Source organism: Anser anser, assembly GCF_964211835.1.
Source record: "Anser anser genome assembly, chromosome: 14".
NCBI lineage: Eukaryota > Metazoa > Chordata > Aves > Anseriformes > Anatidae > Anser > Anser anser.
The window spans coordinates 20,815,133-20,836,312 of NC_139735.1; the positions used below are offsets into that span (position 1 = coordinate 20,815,133).

General features: G+C 54.9%; 1 long non-coding RNA gene across 1 annotated transcript in view; it reads right to left on the minus strand.

Annotated features, from left to right (window-relative positions):
* Positions 1-21,180, minus strand: part of LOC310881614 — a 286,587-nt gene that overhangs the window by 245,914 nt on the left and 19,493 nt on the right. The window lies entirely within an intron of this gene.

A 21,180-nucleotide genomic window follows, 5' to 3' on the forward strand; every position in this document is an offset into this window, starting at 1 on the left:
CACTGGGGATGCAGTGCAGTGAGTCCAGAGAGTGCACTGGCACCACTGGGGATGCAGTGCAGTGAGTCCAGTGAGTGTACTGGCACCACTGGGGATGCACTGCAGTGAGTCCAGAGAGTGCACTGGCACCACTGAGAATTAACTTCAGTGAGTCCAGAGAGTGCACTGGCACCACTGGGGATGCAGTGCAGTGAGTCCAGAGAGTGCACTGGCACCACTGGGGATGCACTTCAGTGAGTCCAAAGAGTGCACTGGCACCACTGGGGATGCAGTGCAGTGAGTCCAGAGAGTGCACTAGCACCACTGGGAATGCAGTGCAGTGAGTCCAGAGAGTGCACTGGCACCACTGGGGATGCAGTGCAGTGAGTCCAGAGAGTGCACTGGTACCACTTGGGATGCAGTGCAGTGAGTCCAGTGAGTACACTGGCACCACTGGGGATGCAGTGCAGTGAGTCCAGAGAGTGCATTGGCACCACTGGGGATGCAGTGCAGTGAGTCCAGAGAGTGCACTGGCACCACTGGGGATGCACTGCAGTGAGTCCAGAGAGTGCACTGGCACCACTGATGATGCAGTACAGTGAGTCCAGTGAGCGCACTGGCACCACTGGGGATGTAGTGCAGTGACTCGAGAGAGTGCACTGGCACCACTGGGGATGCAGTGCAGTGAGTCCAGAGAGTGCACTGGCACCACTGGGGATGCAGTGCAGTGAGTCCAGAGAGTGCATTGGCACCACTGGGGATGCAGTGCAGTGAGTCCAGAGAGTGCACTGGCACCACTGGGGATGCACTGCTGTGAGTCGAGAGAGAGTGCACTGGCACCAGTGGGGATGCACTGCAGTGAGTCCAGAGAGTGCACTGGCACCACTGGGGATGCAGTGCAGTGAGTCCAGAGAGTGCAGTGGCACCACTGGGGATGCAGTGCAGTGAGTCCAGAGAGTGCACTGGCACCACTGGGGATGCAGTGCAGTGAGTCCAGAGAGTGCACTGGCACCACTGGGGATGCAGTGCAGAGAGTCCAGAGAGTGCACTGGCAGCACTGGGGATGCAGTGCAGTGAGTCCAGAGAGTGCACTGGCACCACTGGGGATGCACTGCAGTGAGTCCACAGAGTGCACTGGAACCACTGAGAATGCACTTCAGTGAGTCCAGAGAGTGCACTGGCACCACTGGGGATGCACTGCAGTGAGTCCAGAGAGTGCACTAGCACCACTGGGGAATGCAGTGCAGTGAGTCCAGTGAGTACACTGGCACCACTGGGGATGCAGTGCAGTGAGTCAAGAGAGTGCACTGGCACCACTGGGGATGCACTGCAGTGAGTCCAGAGAGTGCACTGGCACCACTGGGGATGCGGTGCCGGGAGTCCAGAGAGTGCTTTGGCACCACTGGGGATGCACTGCAGTTACTCCAGAGAGTGCACTGGCAATACTGGGGATGCAGTACAGTGAGTCCAGAGAGTGCACGGGCTCCACTGGGGATGCAGTGCAGTGAGTCCAGAGAGTGCACTGGCACCACTGGGGATGCAGTGCAGTGAGTCCAGAGAGTGCACTGACACCACTGGGGATGCAGTGCAGTGAGTCCACAGAGTGCACTGGCACCACTGGGGATGCACTTCAGTGAGTCCAGAGAGTGCACTGGCACCACTGGTGATGCACTGCAGTGAGTCCAGAGAGTGCACTGGCACCACTGGGGATGCACTGCAGTGAGTCCAGAGAGTGCACTGGCACCACTGGGGATGCACTGCAGTGAGTTTAGAGAGTGCACTGGCTCCAGAGGGAATGCACTGCAGTGAGTCCAGTGAGTGCACTGGCACCACTGGGGATGCAGTGCAGTGAGTGCAGAGAGTGCACTGGCACCACTGGACATGCAGTGCAGTGAGTCCAGAGAGTGCAGTGGCACCACTGGGGATGCAGTGCAGTGAGTCCAGAGAGTGCACTGGCAGCACTGGGGATGCAGTGCAGTGAGTCAAGAGAGTGCACTGGCACCACTGGGGATGCAGTGCAGTGAGTCCAGAGAGTGCACTGGCACCACTGGGGATGCAGTGCAGTGAGTCCAGAGAGTGTACTGGAACCACTGGGGATGCAGTGCAGTGAGTCCAGAGAGTGCACTGGCACCACTGGGGATGCACTGAAGTGAGTCCAGAGAGTGCACTGGCACCACTGGGGATGCAGTGCAGTGAGTCCAGAGAGTGCACTGGCAACACTGGGGTTGCAGTGCAGTGAGTCCAGAGAGTGCACTGGCACCACTGGGGATGCAGTGCAGTGAGTCCAGAGTGTGCACTGGCACGACTGGGAATGCAGTGCAGTGAGTCCAGAGATTGCACTGGCACCACTGGGGATGCACTTCAGTGAGTCCAGAGAGTGCACTGGCACCACAGGTGATGCAGTGCAGTGAGTCCAGAGAGTGCACTGGCACCACTGTTGATGCAGTGCAGTGAGTCCAGAGAGTGCACTGGCACCACTGGGGATGCACTGCAGTGAGTCCAGAGAGTGCACTGGCACCAGAGGGAATGCACTGCAGTGAGTCCAGTGAGTGCACTGGCACCACTGGGGATGCAGTGCAGTGAGTGCAGAGAGTGCACTGGCACAACTGGGGATGCAGTGCAGTGAGTCCAGAGAGTGCAGTGACACCACTGGGGATGCAGTGCAGTGAGTCCAGAGAGTGCACTAGCACCACTGGGGATGCAGTGCAGTGAGTCCAGAGAGTACACTGGCACCACTGGAGATGCAGTGCAGTGAGTCAAGAGAGTGCACTGGCACCACTGGGGATGCACTGCAGTGAGTCCAGAGAGTGCACTGGCACCACTGGGGATGCGGTGCCGGGAGTCCAGAGAGTGCACTGGCACCACTGGGGATGCGGTGCCGGGAGTCCAGAGAGTGCTTTGGCACCACTGGGGATGCACTGCAGTTACTCCAGAGAGTGCACTGGCAATACTGGGGATGCAGTACAGTGAGTCCAGAGAGTGCACGGGCTCCACTGGGGATGCAGTGCAGTGAGTCCAGAGAGTGCACTGGCACCACTGGGGATGCAGTGCAGTGAGTCCAGAGAGTGCTCTGGCACCACTGGCGATGCACTGCAGTGAGTCCAGAGAGTACACTGGCACCACTGGGGATGCAGTGCAGTGAGTCCAGAGAGTTCACTGGCACCACTGGGGATGCAGTCCAGTGAGTCCAGTGAGTGCACTGGCACCACTGGGGATGCAGTGCAGTGACTGCAGAGAGTACACTGGCACCACCGTGGATTCAATGCAGTGAGTCCAGAGAGTGCACTGGCACCACCTGTGATGCAGTGCAGTGAGTCCAGTGAGTACACTGGCACCACTGGGGATGCAGTGCTGTGACTCCAGAGAGCGCACTGGCACCACTGGGGATGTAGTGCAGTCAGTCCAGTGAGTGCACTGGCACCACTGGGGGTGCAGTACAGTGAGTCCAGAGAGTGCACTGACACCACTGGGGATGCACTGCAGTGAGTGCAGACAGTGCACTGGCACCACTGGGGATGCAGTGCAATGAGTCCAGAGACTGCACTGGCACCACTGGGGATGCAGTGCAGTGAGACCAGAGAGTGCATTGGCACCACTGGGGATGCACTGCAGTGAGTCCAGAGAGTGCACTGGCACCACTGGGGATGCACTGCAGTTAGTCCAGAGAGTGCACTGTCACCACTGGGGATGCAGTACAGTGAGTCCACATAGTGCACTGGCACCAGTGGGGATGCAGTACAGTGAGTCCAGAGAGTGCACTGGCACCACTGGACATGCAGTGCAGTGAGTCCAGAGAGTGCACTGGCACCACTGGGGATGCACTTGAGTGACTCCACAGAGTGCACTGGCAACACTGGGGATGCAGTGCAGTGAGTCCAAAGACTTCACTGGCACCACTGGGGATGCACTGCAGTAAGTCCAGAGAGTGCACTGGCACCACTGGGGATGCAGTACAGTGAGTCCAGAGAGTGCACTGGCACCACTGGGGATGCAGTGCAGTGAGTCCAGAGAGTGCACTGGCACCACTGGGGATGCAGTGCAGTGAGTCCAGTGAGTGTACTGGCACCACTGGGGATGCACTTCAGTGAGCCCAGAGAGTGCACTGGCACCACTGGGAATGCACTTCAGTGAGTCCAGAGAGTGCACTGGCACCACTGGGGATGCAGTGCAGTGAGTCCAGAGAGTGCACTGGCACCACTGGTGATGCAGTCCAGTGAGTCCAGTGAATGCACTGGCACCACTGGGGATGCTGTACAGTGAGTGCAGAGAGTGCACTGGCACCACCTGTGATGCAGTACAGTGTGTCCAGTGAGTGCACTGGCACCACTGGGGATGCAGTGCTGTGACTCCGGAGAGCGCACTGGCACCACTGGGGATGCAGTGCAGTCAGTCCAGTGAGTGCACTGGCACCACTGGGGATGCAGTGCAGTGAGTGCAGAGAGTGCAATGGTACCAATGGGGATGCACTTCAGTGAGTCCAGAGAGTGCACTGGCACCACTGGGGATGCAGTGCAGTGAGTCCAGAGATTGCACTGGCACCACTGGGGATGCAGTGCTGTGACTCCAGAGAGCGCACTGGCACCACTGGGGATGCAGTGCAGTGAGTCCAGAGAGTGCACTGGCACCACTGGGGATGCACTGCAGTGAGTCCAGAGAGTGCACTGGCACCACTGGGGATGCACTGCAGTGAGTCCAGAGAGTGCACTGGCACCACTGGGGCTGCAGTGCAGTGAGTCCAGAGAGTGCACTGGCAGCACTGGGGATGCACTGCAGTGAGTCCAGAGATTGCACTGGCACCACTGGGGATGCAGTGCAGTGAGTCCAGAGAGTGCACTGGCACCACTGGGGATGCAGTGCAGTGAGTCCAGAGAGTGCACTGGCACCACTGGGGATGCACTTCAGTGAGTCCAGAGAGTGCACTGGCACCACTGGTGATGCACTGCAGTGAGTCCAGAGAGTGCACTGGCACCACTGGTGATGCACTGCAGTGAGTCCAGAGAGTGCACTGGCACCACTGGGGATGCACTGCAGTGAGTCCAGAGAGTGCACTGGCACCACTGGGGATGCAGTGCAGTGAGTCCAGAGAGTGCACTGGCAATACTGGGGATGCAGTGCAGTGAGTCCAGAGAGTGCACTGGCACCACTGGGGCTGCAGTACAGTGAGTCCAGAGAGTGCACTGGCACCACTGGGGATGCAGTGCCGTGAGTCCAGAGAGTGCTCTGGCACCACTGGGGATGCACTGAAGTGAGTCCAGAGAGTGCACTGGCACCACTGGGGATGCAGTCCAGTGAGTCCAGAGAGTGCACTGGCAACACTGGGGTTGCAGTGCAGTGAGTCCAGAGAGTGCACTGGCACCACTGGGGATGCAGTGCAGTGAGTCCAGAGTGTGCACTGGCACGACTGGGAATGCAGTGCAGTGAGTCCAGAGATTGCACTGGCACCACTGGGGATGCAGTGCAGTGAGTGCAGAGAGTGCACTGGCACAACTGGGGATGCAGTGCAGTGAGTCCAGAGAGTGCAGTGACACCACTGGGGATGCAGTGCAGTGAGTCCAGAGAGTGCACAGGCAGCACTGGGGATGCACTGCAGTGAGTCCAGAGAGTGCACTGGCACCACTGGGGATGCACTGCAGTGAGTCCAGAGAGTGCACTGGCACCACTGGGGATGCAGTGCAGTGAGTCCAGTGAGTGTACTGGCACCACTGGGGATGCACTGCAGTGAGTCCAGAGAGTGCACTGGCACCACTGAGAATGCACTTCAGTGAGTCCAGAGAGTGCACTGGCACCACTGGGGAAACACTGCAGTGAGTCCAGAGAGTGCACTGGCACCACTGGGAATGCACTTCAGTGAGTCCAAAGAGTGCACTGGCACCACTGGGGATGCAGTGCAGTGAGTCCAGAGAGTGTACTAGCACCACTGGGAATGCAGTACAGTGAGTCCAGTGAGTGCACTGGCACCACTGGGGATGTAGTGCAGTGACTCGAGAGAGTGCACTGGCACCACTGGGGATGCAGTGCAGTGAGTCCAGAGAGTGCACTGGTACCACTTGGGATGCAGTGCAGTGAGTCCAGTGAGTGCACTGGCACCACTGGGGATGCAGTGCAGTGAGTCCAGAGAGTGCATTGGCACCACTGGGGATGAAGTGCAGTGAGTCCAGAGAGTGCACTGGCACCACTGGGGATGCACTGCAGTCGCTCCAGAGAGTGCACTGGCACCACTGATGATGCAGTACAGTGAATCCAGTGAGCGCACTGGCACCACTGGGGATGTAGTGCAGTGACTCGAGAGAGTGCACTGGCACCACTGGGGATGCAGTGCAGTGAGTCCAGAGAGTGCACTGGCACCACTTGGGATGCAGTGCAGTGAGTCCAGAGAGTGCATTGGCACCACTGGGGATGCAGTGCAGTGAGTCCAGAGAGTGCACTGGCACCACTGGGGATGCACTGCTGTGAGTCCAGAGAGTGCACTGGCAGCAGTGGGGATGCACTGCAGTGAGTCCAGAGAGTGCACTGGCACCACTGGGGATGCAGTGCAGTGAGTCCAGAGAGTGCACTGGCAGCACTGGGGATGCAGTGCAGTGAGTCCAGAGAGTGCACTGGCACCACTGGGGATGCACTGCAGTGAGTCCACAGAGTGCACTGGAACCACTGAGAATGCACTTCAGTGAGTCCAGAGAGTGCACTGGCACCACTGGGGATGCACTGCAGTGAGTCCAGAGAGTGCACTAGCACCACTGGGGAATGCAGTGCAGTGAGTCCAGTGAGTACACTGGCACCACTGGGGATGCAGTGCAGTGAGTCAAGAGAGTGCACTGGCACCACTGGGGATGCACTGCAGTGAGTCCAGAGAGTGCACTGGCACCACTGGGGATGCGGTGCCGGGAGTCCAGAGAGTGCTTTGGTACCACTGGGGATGCACTGCAGTTACTCCAGAGAGTGCACTGGCAATACTGGGGATGCAGTACAGTGAGTCCAGAGAGTGCACGGGCTCCACTGGGGATGCAGTGCAGTGAGTCCAGAGAGTGCACTGGCACCACTGGGGATGCAGTGCAGTGAGTCCAGAGAGTGCACTGACACCACTGGGGATGCAGTGCAGTGAGTCCAGAGAGTGCACTGGCACCACTGGGGATGCAGTGCAGTGAGTCCAGAGAGTGCACTGACACCACTGGGGTTGCAGTGCAGTGAGTCCACAGAGTGCACTGGCACCACTGGGGATGCAGTGCAGTGAGTCCAGAGAGTGCACTGGCACCACTGGGGATGCAGTGCGATGAGTCCAGAGAGTGCACTGACACCACTGGGGATGCAGTGCAGTGAGTCCACAGAGTGCACTGGCACCACTGGGGATGCAGTGCAGTGAGTCCAGAGAGTGCACTGGCACCACTGGGGATGCAGTGTAGTGAGTGCAGAGAGTGCACTGTGAACACTGGGGATGCAGTGCAGTGAGTCCAGAGAGTGCACTGGCACCACTGGGGATGCAGTGCAGTGAGTCCAGAGTGTGCACTGGCACCACTGGGGATGCACTGCAGTGAGTCCAGAGATTGCACTGGCACCACTGGGGATGCACTGCAGTGAGTCCAGAGAATGCACTGGCACCACTGGGGATGCAGTGCAGTGAGTCCAGAGAGTGCACTGGCACCACTGGGGATGCAGTGCAGTGAGTCCAGAGAGTGCACTGGCACCAGAGGGAATGCACTGCAGTGAGTCCAGTGAGTGCACTGGCACCACTGTGGATGCACTGCAGTGAGTCCAGAGAGTGCACTGGCACCACTGGGGATGCAGTGCAGTGAGTCCAGAGAGTGCACTGGCACCACTGGGGATGCACTTCAGTGAGTCCAGAGAGTGCACTGGCACCACTGGGGATGCAGTGCAGTGAGTCCAGAGAGTGCACTGTCACCACTGGGGATGCAGTACAGTGAGTCCACAGAGTGCACTGGTACCAGTGGGGATGCAGTACAGTGAGTCCAGAGAGTGCAGTGGCACCACTGGTGATGCAGTGCAGTGAGTCCAGAGAGTGCACTGGCACCACTGGGGATGCACTTCAGTGAGTCCAGAGACTGCACTGGCACCACTGGGGATGCAGTGCAGTGAGTCCAAAGACTTCACTGGCAAAACTGGAGATGCAGTGCAGTGAGTCCAGAGAGTGCACTGGCACCACTGGGGATGCAGTGCAGTGAGTCCAGAGATTGCACTGGCACCACCGGGGCTGCAGTGCAGTGAGTCCAGAGAGTGCACTGGCACCACTGGGGATGCACTGCAGTGAGTCCAGAGAGTGCACTGGCACCACTGGTGATGCAGTACAGTGAGTCCAGAGAGTGCACTGGCACCACTGGGGATGCACTGCAGTGAGTCCAGAGAGTGCACTGGCACCACTGGGGATGCACTACAGTGAGTCCAGAGATTGCACTGGCACCACTGGGGATGCAGTGCACTGAGTCCAGAGAGTGCACTGGCACCACTGGGGATGCAGTGCATTGAGTCCAGAGAGTGCACTGGCACAACTGGGGATGCACTTCAGTGAGTCCAGAGAGTGCACTGACACCACTGGGGATGCAGTGCAGTGAGTCCAGAGAGTGCACTGGCACCACTGGGGATGCAGTGCAGTGAGTCCAGAGAGTGCTCTGGCACCACTGCGGATGCACTGCAGTGAGTCCAGAGAGTACACTGGCACCACTGGGGATGCAGTGCAGTGAGTCCAGAGAGTTCACTGGCACCACTGGGGATGCAGTCCAGTGAGTCCAGTGAGTGCACTGGCACCACTGGGTATGCAGTGCAGTGACTGCAGAGAGTACACTGGCACCACCGGGGATTCACTGCAGTGAGTCCAGAGAGTGCACTGGCACCACCTGTGATGCAGTGCAGTGTGTCCAGTGAGTGCACTGGCACCACTGGGGATGCAGTGCTGTGACTCCAGAGAGCGCACTGGCACCACTGGGGATGCAGTGCAGTCAGTCCAGTGAGTGCACTGGCACCACTGGGGGTGCAGTACAGTGAGTCCAGAGAGTGCAGTGACACCACTGGGGATGCACTGCAGTGAGTCCAGAGTGTGCACTGGCACCACTGGGGATGCAGTGCAGTGAGTCCAGAGAGTGCACTGGCACCACTGGGGATGCAGTGCAGTGAGACCAGAGAGTGCACTGGCACCACTGGGGATGCACTGCAGTGAGTCCAGAGAGTGCACTGGCACCACTGGGGATGCAATGCAGTTAGTCCAGAGAGTGCACTGTCACCACTGGGGATGCAGTACAGTGAGTCCACATAGTGCACTGGCACCAGTGGGGATGCAGTACAGTGAGTCCAGAGAGTGCACTGGCACCACTGGACATGCAGTGCAGTGAGTCCAGAGAGTGCACTGGCACCACTGGGGATGCACTTGAGTGACTCCACAGAGTGCACTGGCAACACTGGGGATGCAGTGCAATGAGTCCAAAGACTTCACTGGCACCACTGTGGATGCAGTGCAGTGAGTCCAGAGAGTGCACTGGCACCACTGGGGATGCAGTGAAGTGAGTGCAGAGAGTGCACTGGCACCACTGGGGATGCACTGCAGTGAGTCCAGAGAGTGCACTGGCACCACTGGGGATGCACTACAGTGAGTCCAGAGAGTGCACTGGCACCACTGGGGATGCAGTGCAGTGAGTCCAGAGAGTGCACTGGCACCACTGGGGATGCAGTGCAGTGAGTCCAGTGAGTGTACTGGCACCACTGGGGATGCACTTCAGTGAGCCCAGAGAGTGCACTGGCACCACTGGGAATGCACTTCAGTGAGTCCAGAGAGTGCACTAGCACCACTGGGGATGCAGTGCAGTGAATCCTGTGAGTACACTGGCACCACTGGGGATGCAGAGCAGTGAGTCCAGAGAGCTCACTGGCACCACTGGGGATGCAGTGCAGTGAGTCCAGAGAGTGCACTGGCAGCACTGGAGATGCAGTACAGTGAGTCCAGTGAATGCACTGGAACCACTGGGGATGCATTGCAGTGAGTCCAGAGAGTGCACTGGCACCACTGGTGATGCAGTACAGTGAGTCCAGTGAGTGCACTGGTACCACTGGGCCTGCAGTGCAGTGAGTCCAGAGAGTGCACTGGCACCACTGGGGATGCAGTGAAGTGAGTCCAGAGAGTGCACTGGCACCACCGATGATGCAGTACAGTGAGTCCAGTGAGTGCACTGGCACTACTGGGGATGTAGTGCAGTGACTCGAGAGAGTGCACTGGCACCACTGGGGATGCAGTGCAGTGAGTGCAGAGAGTGCACTGGCACCACTGGGGATGCAGTGCAGTGAGTCCAGAGAGTGCACTGGCAGCAGTGGGGATGCAGTGCAGTGAGTCCAGAGAGTGCACTGGCACCACTGGGGATGCAGTGCAGTGAGTCCAGAGACTTCACTGGCACCACTGGGAATGCAGTGCAGTGAGTGCAGAGAGTGCACTGGCACCACTGGGGATGCAGTGCAGTGAGTCCAGAGAGTGCACTGGCACCACTGGGGATGCACTGCAGTGAGTCCAGAGAGTGCACTGGCACCACTGGGGATGCACTGCAGTGAGTCCAGAGAGTGCACTGGCACCACTGGGGATGCACTACAGTGAGTCCAGAGATTGCACTGGCAGCACTGGGGATGCAGTGCAGTGAGTCCAGAGAGTGCACTGGCACCACTGGGGATGCAGTTTAGTGAGTCCAGAGAGTGCACTGGCACCACTGGGGATGCACTTCAGTGAGTCCAGAGAGTGTACTGACACCACTGGGGATGCGGTGCAGTGAGTCCAGAGAGTGCACTGGCACCACTGGGGATGCAGTGCAGTGAGTCCAGAGAGTGCTCTGGCACCACTGGGGATGCACTGAAGTGAGTCCAGAGACTGCACTGGCACCACTGGGGATGCAGTGCAGTGAGTCCAGAGAGTGCACTGGCACCACTGGTGATGCAGTCCAGTGAGTCCAGTGAATGCACTGGCACCACTGGGGATGCTGTGCAGTGAGTGCAGAGAGTGCACTGGCACCACCTGTGATGCAGTACAGTGTGTCCAGTGAGTGCACTGGCACCACTGGGGATGCAGTGCTGTGACTCCGGAGAGCGCACTGGCACCACTGGGGATGCAGTGCAGTCAGTCCAGTGAGTGCACTGGCACCACTGGGGATGCAGTGCAGTGAGTGCAGAGAGTGCACTGGCACCACTGGGGATGCAGTGCAGTGAGTCCAGAGATTGCACTGGCACCACTGGGGATGCAGTGCTGTGACTCCAGAGAGCGCACTGGCACCACTGGGGATGCAGTGCAGTGAGTCCAGAGAGTGCACTGGCACCACTGGGGATGGAGTGCAGTGAGTCCAGAGAGTGCACTGGCACCACTGGGGATGCACTGCAGTGAGTCCAGAGAGTGCACTGGCACCACTGGTGATGCAGTGCAGTGAGTCCAGAGAGTGCTCTGGCACCACTGGGGATGCACTGCAGTGAGTCCAGAGATTGCACTGGCACCACTGGGGATGCAGTGCAGTGAGTCCAGAGAGTGCACTGGCACCACTGGGGATACACTACAGTGAGCCCACAGAGTGCACTGGCACCACTGGGGATGCTCTGCAGTGAGTCCAGAGATTGCACTGGCACCACTGGGGATGCAGTGCAGTGAGTGCAGAGAGTGCACTGGCACCACTGGGGATGCAGTGCAGTGAGTCCAGAGAGTGCACTGGCACCACTGGGGATGCAGTGCAGTGAGTCCAGAGAGTGCACTGGCACTTCCTGTGATGCAGTGCAGTGAGTCCAGAGAGTGCACTGGCACCAATGGGGCTGCAGTGCAGTGAGTCCAGAGAGTGCACTGGCACCACTGGGGATGCAGTGCAGTGAGTCCAGAGAGTGCACTGGCACCAGTGGGGATGCACTGCAGTGAGTCCAGTGAGTGCACTGGCACCACTGGGGATGCACTGCAGTGAGTCCAGAGAGTGCACTGGCACCACTGGGGATGCACTACAGTAGTCCAGAGATTGCACTGGCACCACTGGGGATGCAGTGCAGTGAGTCCAGAGAGTGCACTGGCACCACTGGGGATGCAGTGCATTGAGTCCAGAGAGTGCACTGGCACAACTGGGGATGCACTTCAGTGAGTCCAGAGAGTGCACTGGCACCAGTGGGGATGCAGTGCAGTGAGTCCAGAGAGTGCACTGGCACCACTGGGGATGCACTGCAGTGAGTCCAGAGAGTACACTGGCACCAGTGGGGATGCAGTGCAGTGAGTCCAGAGAGTGCACTGGCACCACTGGGGATGCACTGCAGTGAGTCCAGAGAGTGCACTGGCACCACTGGGGATGTGTCCAGTGAGTCCAGTGAGTGCACTGGCACCACTGGGGATGCAGTGCAGTGAGTCCAGAGAGTACACTGGCACCAGTGGGGATGCAGTGCAGTGAGTCCAGAGAGTGCACTGGCACCACTGGGGATGCAGTGCAGTGAGTCCAGAGAGTGCAGTGGCACCACTGGGGATGCAGTCCAGTGAGCCCAGTGAATGCACTGGCACCACTGGGGATGCAGTGCAGTGAGTCCAGAGAGTGCACTGGCACCACTGGGGATGCAGTGCAGTGAATCCAGTGAGTGCACTGGCACCACTGGGGATGCAGTGCAGTGAGTCCAGAGAGTGCACTGGCACCACTGGGGATGCAGTGCAGTGAGTCCAGAGAGTGCACTGGCACTTCCTGTGATGCAGTGCAGTGAGTCCAGAGAGTGCACTGGCACCAATGGGGCTGCAGTGCAGTGAGTCCAGAGAGTGCACTGGCACCACTGGGGATGCAGTGCAGTGAGTCCAGAGAGTGCACTGGCACCAGTGGGGATGCACTGCAGTGAGTCCAGTGAGTGCACTGGCACCACTGGGGATGCACTGCAGTGAGTCCAGAGAGTGCACTGGCACCACTGGGGATGCACTACAGTAGTCCAGAGATTGCACTGGCACCACTGGGGATGCAGTGCAGTGAGTCCAGAGAGTGCACTGGCACCACTGGGGATGCAGTGCATTGAGTCCAGAGAGTGCACTGGCACAACTGGGGATGCACTTCAGTGAGTCCAGAGAGTGCACTGGCACCAGTGGGGATGCAGTGCAGTGAGTCCAGAGAGTGCACTGGCACCACTGGGGATGCACTGCAGTGAGTCCAGAGAGTACACTGGCACCAGTGGGGATGCAGTGCAGTGAGTCCAGAGAGTGCACTGGCACCACTGGGGATGCACTGCAGTGAGTCCAGAGAGTGCACTGGCACCACTGGGGATGTGTCCAGTGAGTCCAGTGAGTGCACTGGCACCACTGGGGATGCAGTGCAGTGAGTCCAGAGAGTACACTGGCACCAGTGGGGATGCAGTGCAGTGAGTCCAGAGAGTGCACTGGCACCACTGGGGATGCAGTGCAGTGAGTCCAGAGAGTGCAGTGGCACCACTGGGGATGCAGTCCAGTGAGCCCAGTGAATGCACTGGCACCACTGGGGATGCAGTGCAGTGAGTCCAGAGAGTGCACTGGCACCACTGGGGATGCAGTGCAGTGAATCCAGTGAGTGCACTGGCACCACTGGGGATGCAGTGCAGTGAGTCCAGAGAGTGCACTGTCACTACTGGGGATGCAGTGCAGTGAGTCCAGAGAGTGCACTGGCACCACTGGGGATGCAGTGCAGTGAGTCCTGAGAGTGCACTGGCACCACTGGGGATGCACTGCAGTGAGTCCAGAGATTGCACTGACACCACTGGGGATGCAGTACAGTGAGTCCACACAGTGCACTAGCACCATTGGGGTGCAGTGCAGTGAGTCCAGAGAGTGCACTGGCACCACTGGGGATGCAGTGCAGTGAGTCCAGAGAGTGCACTGGCACCACTGGGGATGCACTACAGTGAGTCCACAGAGTGCACTGGCACCACTGGGGATGCTCTGCAGTGAGTCCAGAGATTGCACTGGCACCACTGGGGATGCAGTGCAGTGAGTGCAGAGAGTGCACTGGCACCACTGGGAATGCACTTCAGTGAGTTCAGAGAGTGCACTTGCACCACTGGGGATGGGTTTCAAGCCAACTGCATTAACCGCTCATGCTTCTTTCTTATGAGACGTTAGTAAACCAATTACATAGCCTTGTCAAGACTAAATCACAGGTAAAAATCCTGTACATCTCATGTGGCCAACCACTCCCAACTAGGATTCCAAGAACCAGGAGGTTCGGTGAAAATAGGGCTAGTGCTATTAGAGGGGTGATTATTAGGGTAAGCCCTAAGCTGTCTTTAATGGAGAAGTATGGGTGGAATGGGATTTTGTCGCAGTCTGATACGATTCCTAGTGGGTTATTTGAGCCTGATTCGTGTAGGAAGGTTAGGTGGACTAGGGTGATTCCTGCAATTAGGAAGGGCAGTAGGAAGTGGATGGCGAAGAATCGGGTTAAGGTTGGATTGTCTACTGAGAATCCTCCTCAGGCTCATTCTACTAGAGTTTGCCCAATGTACGGGATGGCTGAGAATAGGTTGGTGATTACGGTGGCCCCTCAGAATGACATTTGTCCTCATGGTAGGACATACCCTACGAAGGCAGTTGCTATTAGGGTGAGTAGGAGGATTACTCCTGTGTTTCAGGTTTCTTTGTATAGGTAGGAGCCGTAGTAGAGGCCTCGTCCGATGTGTAAGTAGATGCAGATAAAGAAGAGCGAAGCACCGTTGGCGTGGAGGTTGCGGATGAGCCATCCGTACTGGACGTCTCGGCATGTGTGAGCTACTGAGGAGAAGGCGAGTGAAGTGTCTGCGGTGTAGTGTATGGCTAGTAGCAGGCCTGTTAGGATTTGTGTGGCTAAGCAGATGGCTAGAAGGGAGCCGAAGTTTCATCAGGCAGAGATGTTGGAGGGGGCGGGTAGGTCGATTAGGGAGTTGTTGATTATTTTTAGTAGGGGATGGGATTTGCGGATGTTAGGGGCCATTAGTGAGTCTGTGTGTTATTAGGATTATTACCAGGATGGAGAGGGCGAAGGATCCTAGGTAGGCCTTAATTAGCCCTGTGTGTATTGAGGTTGCGGCTTTGCTTGCGGCTACTTGTAGTTCAGCAAGGCCCTCTGGCCCTATTTTTTTGAGTCACGAGAGGTCGATCAAGTGTAGGGCAATGTTTTGTCCCTTTTCTAGTAGGTTTTTGGAGAAGAATCGGTGTACTAGGGGGTTGAAGTACCCTAATGCAGAGGAGAAGTTTATGAGGGGGTTTGGTTTGGGGTGAGTGAGGGTGTGTGTTATGTTCGATAGTTCTAGGGCTAGGATGATTCCTAGGATTGTTATGAGGATGGCAGCGGTTTTGGTGATAAGGGGTATGGTTATTGGGGGGGTTTTGGTTGGTGTGATGAAAGAGGTAATGATTATTCCTGCTGTAATGCTGCCTAGGGCGAGTCGGGTTAGGGGGGGCGGTGATTAGTGGGTTGTTTTCGTTTATTGATACTATTGGGGGGATTCGGGTTTGTCCAGCTTGGACTAGGATGGTTATGCGGATGCTGTAGGTTGCGGTGAATGCTGTGGCTATAAGGGTTAGGAGTAGGGCTCAAGTATTTAGGTATGATGTGTTTAAGCTTTCGATGATGAGGTCTTTTGAGTAGAATCCGGCTAGGAATGGGGTTCCTATCAGCGCCAGGTTTCCGATGGTTAGGCAGGAAGTAGTGACTGGGAGTATTTTCTGTAGGCCTCCTATCTTTCGGATATCTTGTTCTCCGTTTAGGTTGTGGATGATAGACCCTGAGCATAGGAATAGTATGGCTTTAAAGAAGGCATGGGTTGAGATGTGTAGGAAGGCTAGTTGTGGGAGGTTTAGTCCGATAGTGACTATTATTAGTCCTAGTTGGCTGGATGTTGAGAAAGCAATGATTTTTTTGATGTCATTTTGGGTTAGGGCGCATGTGGCAGCGAATAGGGTTGATAGAGCACCTAGGCATAGGCAGGCAGTTAGGGCTGTCTGGTTGGTGGCTAGCAGGGGGTGCATGCGGATGAGCAGGAAGATTCCGGCTACTACTATGGTACTGGAGTGCAGTAGGGCTGATACTGGGGTGGGGCCTTCTATTGCTGCGGGCAGTCATGGGTGGAGTCCAAATTGGGCGGATTTTCCTGCGGCTGCGAGGATTAATCCTATGAGGGGGAGGATTGGGGTTTGGTGGGGGTGTACGGCTTGTTGGATCTCTCAGGTGTTGAATGTTGAAGCTAGTCATGCTATGCTCAGGATCAGTCCGACGTCTCCGATTCGGTTGTAGATTACGGCTTGTAGGGCGGCGGTGTTGGCATCTGCTCGGCCTTGTCATCAGCCGATGAGAAGGAAGGACATGATTCGTACTCCTTCCCAGCCTACGAATAGGAGGAATATGTTGTTTGCGGTTGTTAGGAGGAGTATGGCGACTAGGAATGTCAGTAGGTAGGTGAAAAATTTTGTTACGTATGGCTCTGAGGCCATGTATCATATGGCGAATTGTAGGATTGATCATGTTACAAATAGGGCGATTGGAAGAAATGTTATTGAGTATTGGTCTATTTTTAGGCTCAGGGGGATTTTAAAGTTTATAATGAATTTTCACTCCCAGTGGCAGGTGACAGATTCTACTCCCGAGTAGATGAATGCGGTTGTAGGGGCTAGGCTAATTAGGAATGCGGTTTTAACAGCGCGGGTGGTGGCTTGTGGGGTGTTTTTAAAGTTTTTAAATAGAAATGGCAGGATGATTGGGGTTAGGAGGATTGTCAGCGTGAGTAGTGTGAGGGAGTTGATTAGTAGTGTGGGGTTCACTCCTTTTACTTGGATTTGCACCAAGATGGGTGGTTCCTAAGACCAGTGGATTGCTGTTATCCTTTAAAAGTAAGGGGGCTGAGGTTTTAGGCTCAGATGTAAGAGTTAGCAGCTCTTGTTGGTTAAACCCTCCCCTCGGCAGGTAAGAAGGTTTGAACTTCTATTCTTAGAATCACAGTCTAATGTTTGGTTTAAACTATACTTGCATGAGGGGATTCCGGAGATCAGTTCGGGTTTGAGGATTAGGAGGAATATTGGGATAATGTGGAGTGTTATGAGCAGGTGTTCTCGCGTGGTTGAGTTTTGCATAGATGTGATGTGGGAGGGGATTGAGCCTCGTTGGGTCATTAGTAGTATGAATAAGGTGTAGGAGGCGGTTAGTAGGGTTGCGATTCCTGTTAGGATGATCGTGAAGGCAGATCAGTTGAATAAGGTGATTATAATGGTTAGCTCTGCTATGAGGTTTGTTGTTGGGGGTAAGGCTATGTTTGTTAGATTGGCCAGCAATCATCAGGTAGCTATGAGTGGTAGGAGAGGTTGTAGGCCTCGTGTGAGTAGTAGAATTCGGCTGTGCGTACGTTCATAGTTTGTGTTGGCTAGGCAGAATAGTATGGAGGAAGTTAGTCCATGGGAAATTATTAGGATCATTGCCCCTGAGAATGATCAGTGGGTTTGGATTATTCCTGCGGCGATAACTAGGCCTATGTGGCTAACGGATGAATAAGCGATTAGTGATTTTAGGTCTGTCTGTCGTAGGCAGATTGAGCTAGTCATTAGGGCGCCTCATAGGGCCAGGGTTAGGAAGGGGTAGTGCAGGAGGTTGGACAGTGGGCCCATAAATAGAGTGACTCGTATAATTCCGTATCCTCCTAGCTTTAGTAGTAGGGCGGCGAGGAGTATTGAGCCTGCGATGGGTGCTTCTACGTGGGCTTTTGGCAGTCAGAGGTGTAGGCCGTATAGTGGGGCTTTTACTATGAATGCTATGAGCAGTGCTAGACCTGATAGTATTCCTGTCCATGAGGTGGATAGGGTTGGGTGGGTTAGTTGTAGGGTTGGCAGGTGCAGGGTGCCAATTTTCACGTATAGGTGTATGATTGTGATTAGCAGGGGTAGAGAGCTTACTGGCGTGTAGAATAGCAGGTAGATGCCAGCGCTTAGGCGTTCTGGTTGGTTCCCCCATCGGGTGATTAAGATTAGGGTGGGAATGAGGGTTGCTTCAAATGAGATGTAAAATAGTGCTAGTTCTGTGGTGGAAAAGGCTAGTAGGATGAATGGCTGGACTGCGACTAAGGTTGAGATAAAGATTCGTTTGCGTTGTAGGGGTTCTTGTTGCAGGTGGTTTTGGCTTGCTATGATTATGAGTGGGAGTAGTCAGCAGGATAGTACTAGGAGGGGGGATGAGATTTGGTCAATTCCTGTTCAGTTGGATAAAAATTTGTAGGGGTAGTAGGTTGGGATTAATCACTGTAGGCTTAGGGCAGCGATTAGGAGGCTGTATAAGGTGGTGTTAGTCCATAGAAATTTTGGTGGAGACAGCAGGGCTGTTGGAAGAAGTATGATTGTGGGTAGGATGATTTTTAGCATTGCAGGAGGTTTAGGTTGTGTAGATGGTCGGAGCCATGTGTGCGGGTGGAGGCTACTAGGATGGCCAGGCCTGTGCCCGCCTCACACGCTGAGAAGGTTAGCATGAGAATTGGTACCATGGTGAATGAGGAGACTTGGTTTTCGATGGATCATATTGATAGGCCTACGAATATCGATAATATTATGCTTTCAAGGCATAGTAGGGCGGATACTAGGTGGGTTCGGTGGAAGGCTAGTCCTAGTCCGCTGAAAATGAAGGCTGAGTAGAAGCTTAAATGTAGGGGCGACATAAGAAAGTTACAGGGTTGGCTGTAATCTGCTGGGTCGAAACCAGCTATCTTTTTGGTTAGACTAACTTTCTGTTATTCTGCTCATTCTAGGCCCCCTTGAATTCACTCGTAGGCCAGTCCGAGTGTTAGGAGAAGGAGGATCACTACAGTTCAGGTGAGGGTCATTAGGGGGGATTGGAGTTGGACGGCTCATGGCAGGGGGAGTAGGAGGGCGATTTCTAGGTCGAATAGGACGAACAGGATGGCTACTGAGGAAGAATCGGACTGAGAATGGTAATCGAGCAGATCCAAGTGGGTCGAATCCACATTCGTACGGTGAGAGTTTCTCTGAGTCGGGGTTTATTTGGGCGAGTCAGAAGTTTAATGCGGTTAGGGCGGCGCTTAGGATTGATGATAGGGCGAATATGAACATGAGTGCGTTCATTGCTCTCCTCTGGGTTTATACCAGATTCTAGAGATTGGAAGTCAATTGTAATTAATATACTAGAAGAGCAAGATCCTCATCAGTAGATGGTTATGTAGAGGAATAGTCAGATGACGTCTACGAAGTGTCAGTATCAGGCTGCTGCCTCGAATCCGAAGTGGTGGTCTGATGTAAAGTGGAACTTGATCAGTCGGAAGAGGCAGACGGTCAGGAAGGAGGATCCGATGATTACGTGGAGTCCGTGGAATCCAGTGGCAACGAAGAAGGTAGATCCGTAGACGCTATCGGCGATTGAGAATGGGGCTTCGTGGTATTCTATTGCTTGTAGGGCTGTGAAGTAGAATCCCAGGAGGATCGTTAGGGTTAGGGCGTGGATGGCGTGTTTTCGGTTTCCTTCTGTGATGCTGTGATGGGCTCACGTTACGGTAACGCCTGAGGCTAGTAGGATGGCTGTGTTTAGTAGGGGGACTTCTATCGGGTTGAGTGGTTTAATTCCTGTTGGGGGTCATTGGCCTCCTAGTTCTGGGGTTGGGGCCAGGCTCGAGTGGAAGAACGCTCAGAAGAACCCTAAGAAGAAGAATGCTTCGGATGTGATGAAAAGGATTATGCCGTATCGTAGGCCTTTTTGGACTGTGGGAGTGTGATGGCCTTGGAAGGTGCTTTCTCGTACAATGTCTTGTCATCATTGGAGTATTACTAGGAGTATTGAGATGAGGCCTAGGGTTAGTAGTATGGATGAGTTGTAGTGGAATCACATGATTAATCCTGAGGTTGTGAGTAGGGCGGCGGCTGCCCCGAAGATTGGTCAAGGGCTTGGGTCAACTATGTGGTATGAGTGTGCTTGGTGTGCCATTAGATGTTTTCTTGTAAGTATAGGCTTAGAAGGAGCACGAAGACGTAGGCCTGGATTATGGCTACTGCTACTTCTAGGATGGTTAGGAGTAGTAGGATGATTATTGTTAGGATGGATACTGCAGGAAGGGTGGGTATTAATGCAATGGAGGCTGTAGAGATGAGTTGGATGAGTAAGTGTCCTGCTGTAAGGTTGGCTGTAAGGCGGACTCCGAGGGCTAGGGGGCGGATTAGTAGGCTGGTTGTTTCGATCAGGATTAGTGCGGGGATTAGGGGTGTAGGGGTACCTTCGGGTAATAGGTGGGCTAAAGAGGCTGATGGTTGGTTTCGTAGGCCTGTTAGTAGTGTGGCGAGCCATAGTGGGAAGGCTAGGGCTATGTTCATAGATAGTTGGGTGGTTGGGGTGAATGTATATGGAAGGAGGCCTAGAAGGTTGATTGTAAGAAGTATGATTATTAGGGATGTAAATATTATGGCTCATTTGTGGCCATTTTTGTTGAGTGGGACTATTAGTTGTTTTGTGATTAGGTGAAGGAGTCATGTTTGGATAGTAGAAAGGCGGTTGTTGATTCATCGGTTGTTTGGGGACGGGAATAGTAGGGCTGGGAAGAGTAGGGATAGTAGGATTAAGGGGATGCCGAATAGATTGGGGCTGGAAAATTGGTCAAAGAAGCTTAGGTTCATGGTCAGGATCATGGTGTGGGTTTGGTAGTGAGGGAGGTCTTATTTGATGGGGGGTTGGTTGTGGTGAAGGCTAGTAGTTTTGGTTGGATGAGGAGTGCTAGGGTTAATCAGGTTATAATTATGATTGAAAATCATGGTGCGGGGTTAAGCTGTGGCATATCATTAAGGAGGGGGAAGTCCCTCTTTGGCTAGCTTAAAAGGCTAGTGCTGTTGCATAGCTTCTTAATGATTAGGATGATGATAGAAGGGACGATCAGGCCTCGAAATGTGGGAGTGGGGTTGATTCTACTACAATGGGTATGTAGCTGTGATTAGCCCCGCAAATTTCTGAGCATTGTCCGTAAAAAATCCCAGGCCGGGTGGTAATGAATGAAGTTTGGTTTAGTCGGCCTGGGATTGCGTCTGTTTTAACTCCGAGCGTTGGGACTGCTCAGGAGTGGAGTACGTCTCCTGCAGTAATGATCACGCGGATGGGGGATTCTATTGGGATAACTACGCGGTGGTCAACTTCTAGCAGTCGGAAGTGGCCGTTGGGTAAGTCTGGGGTGGGCACTATGTAGGAGTCGAATGATAGGTCTTTGAAGTCTGTGTATTCGTAGCTTCAGTATCATTGGTGGCCGATGGCTTTTAGGGTG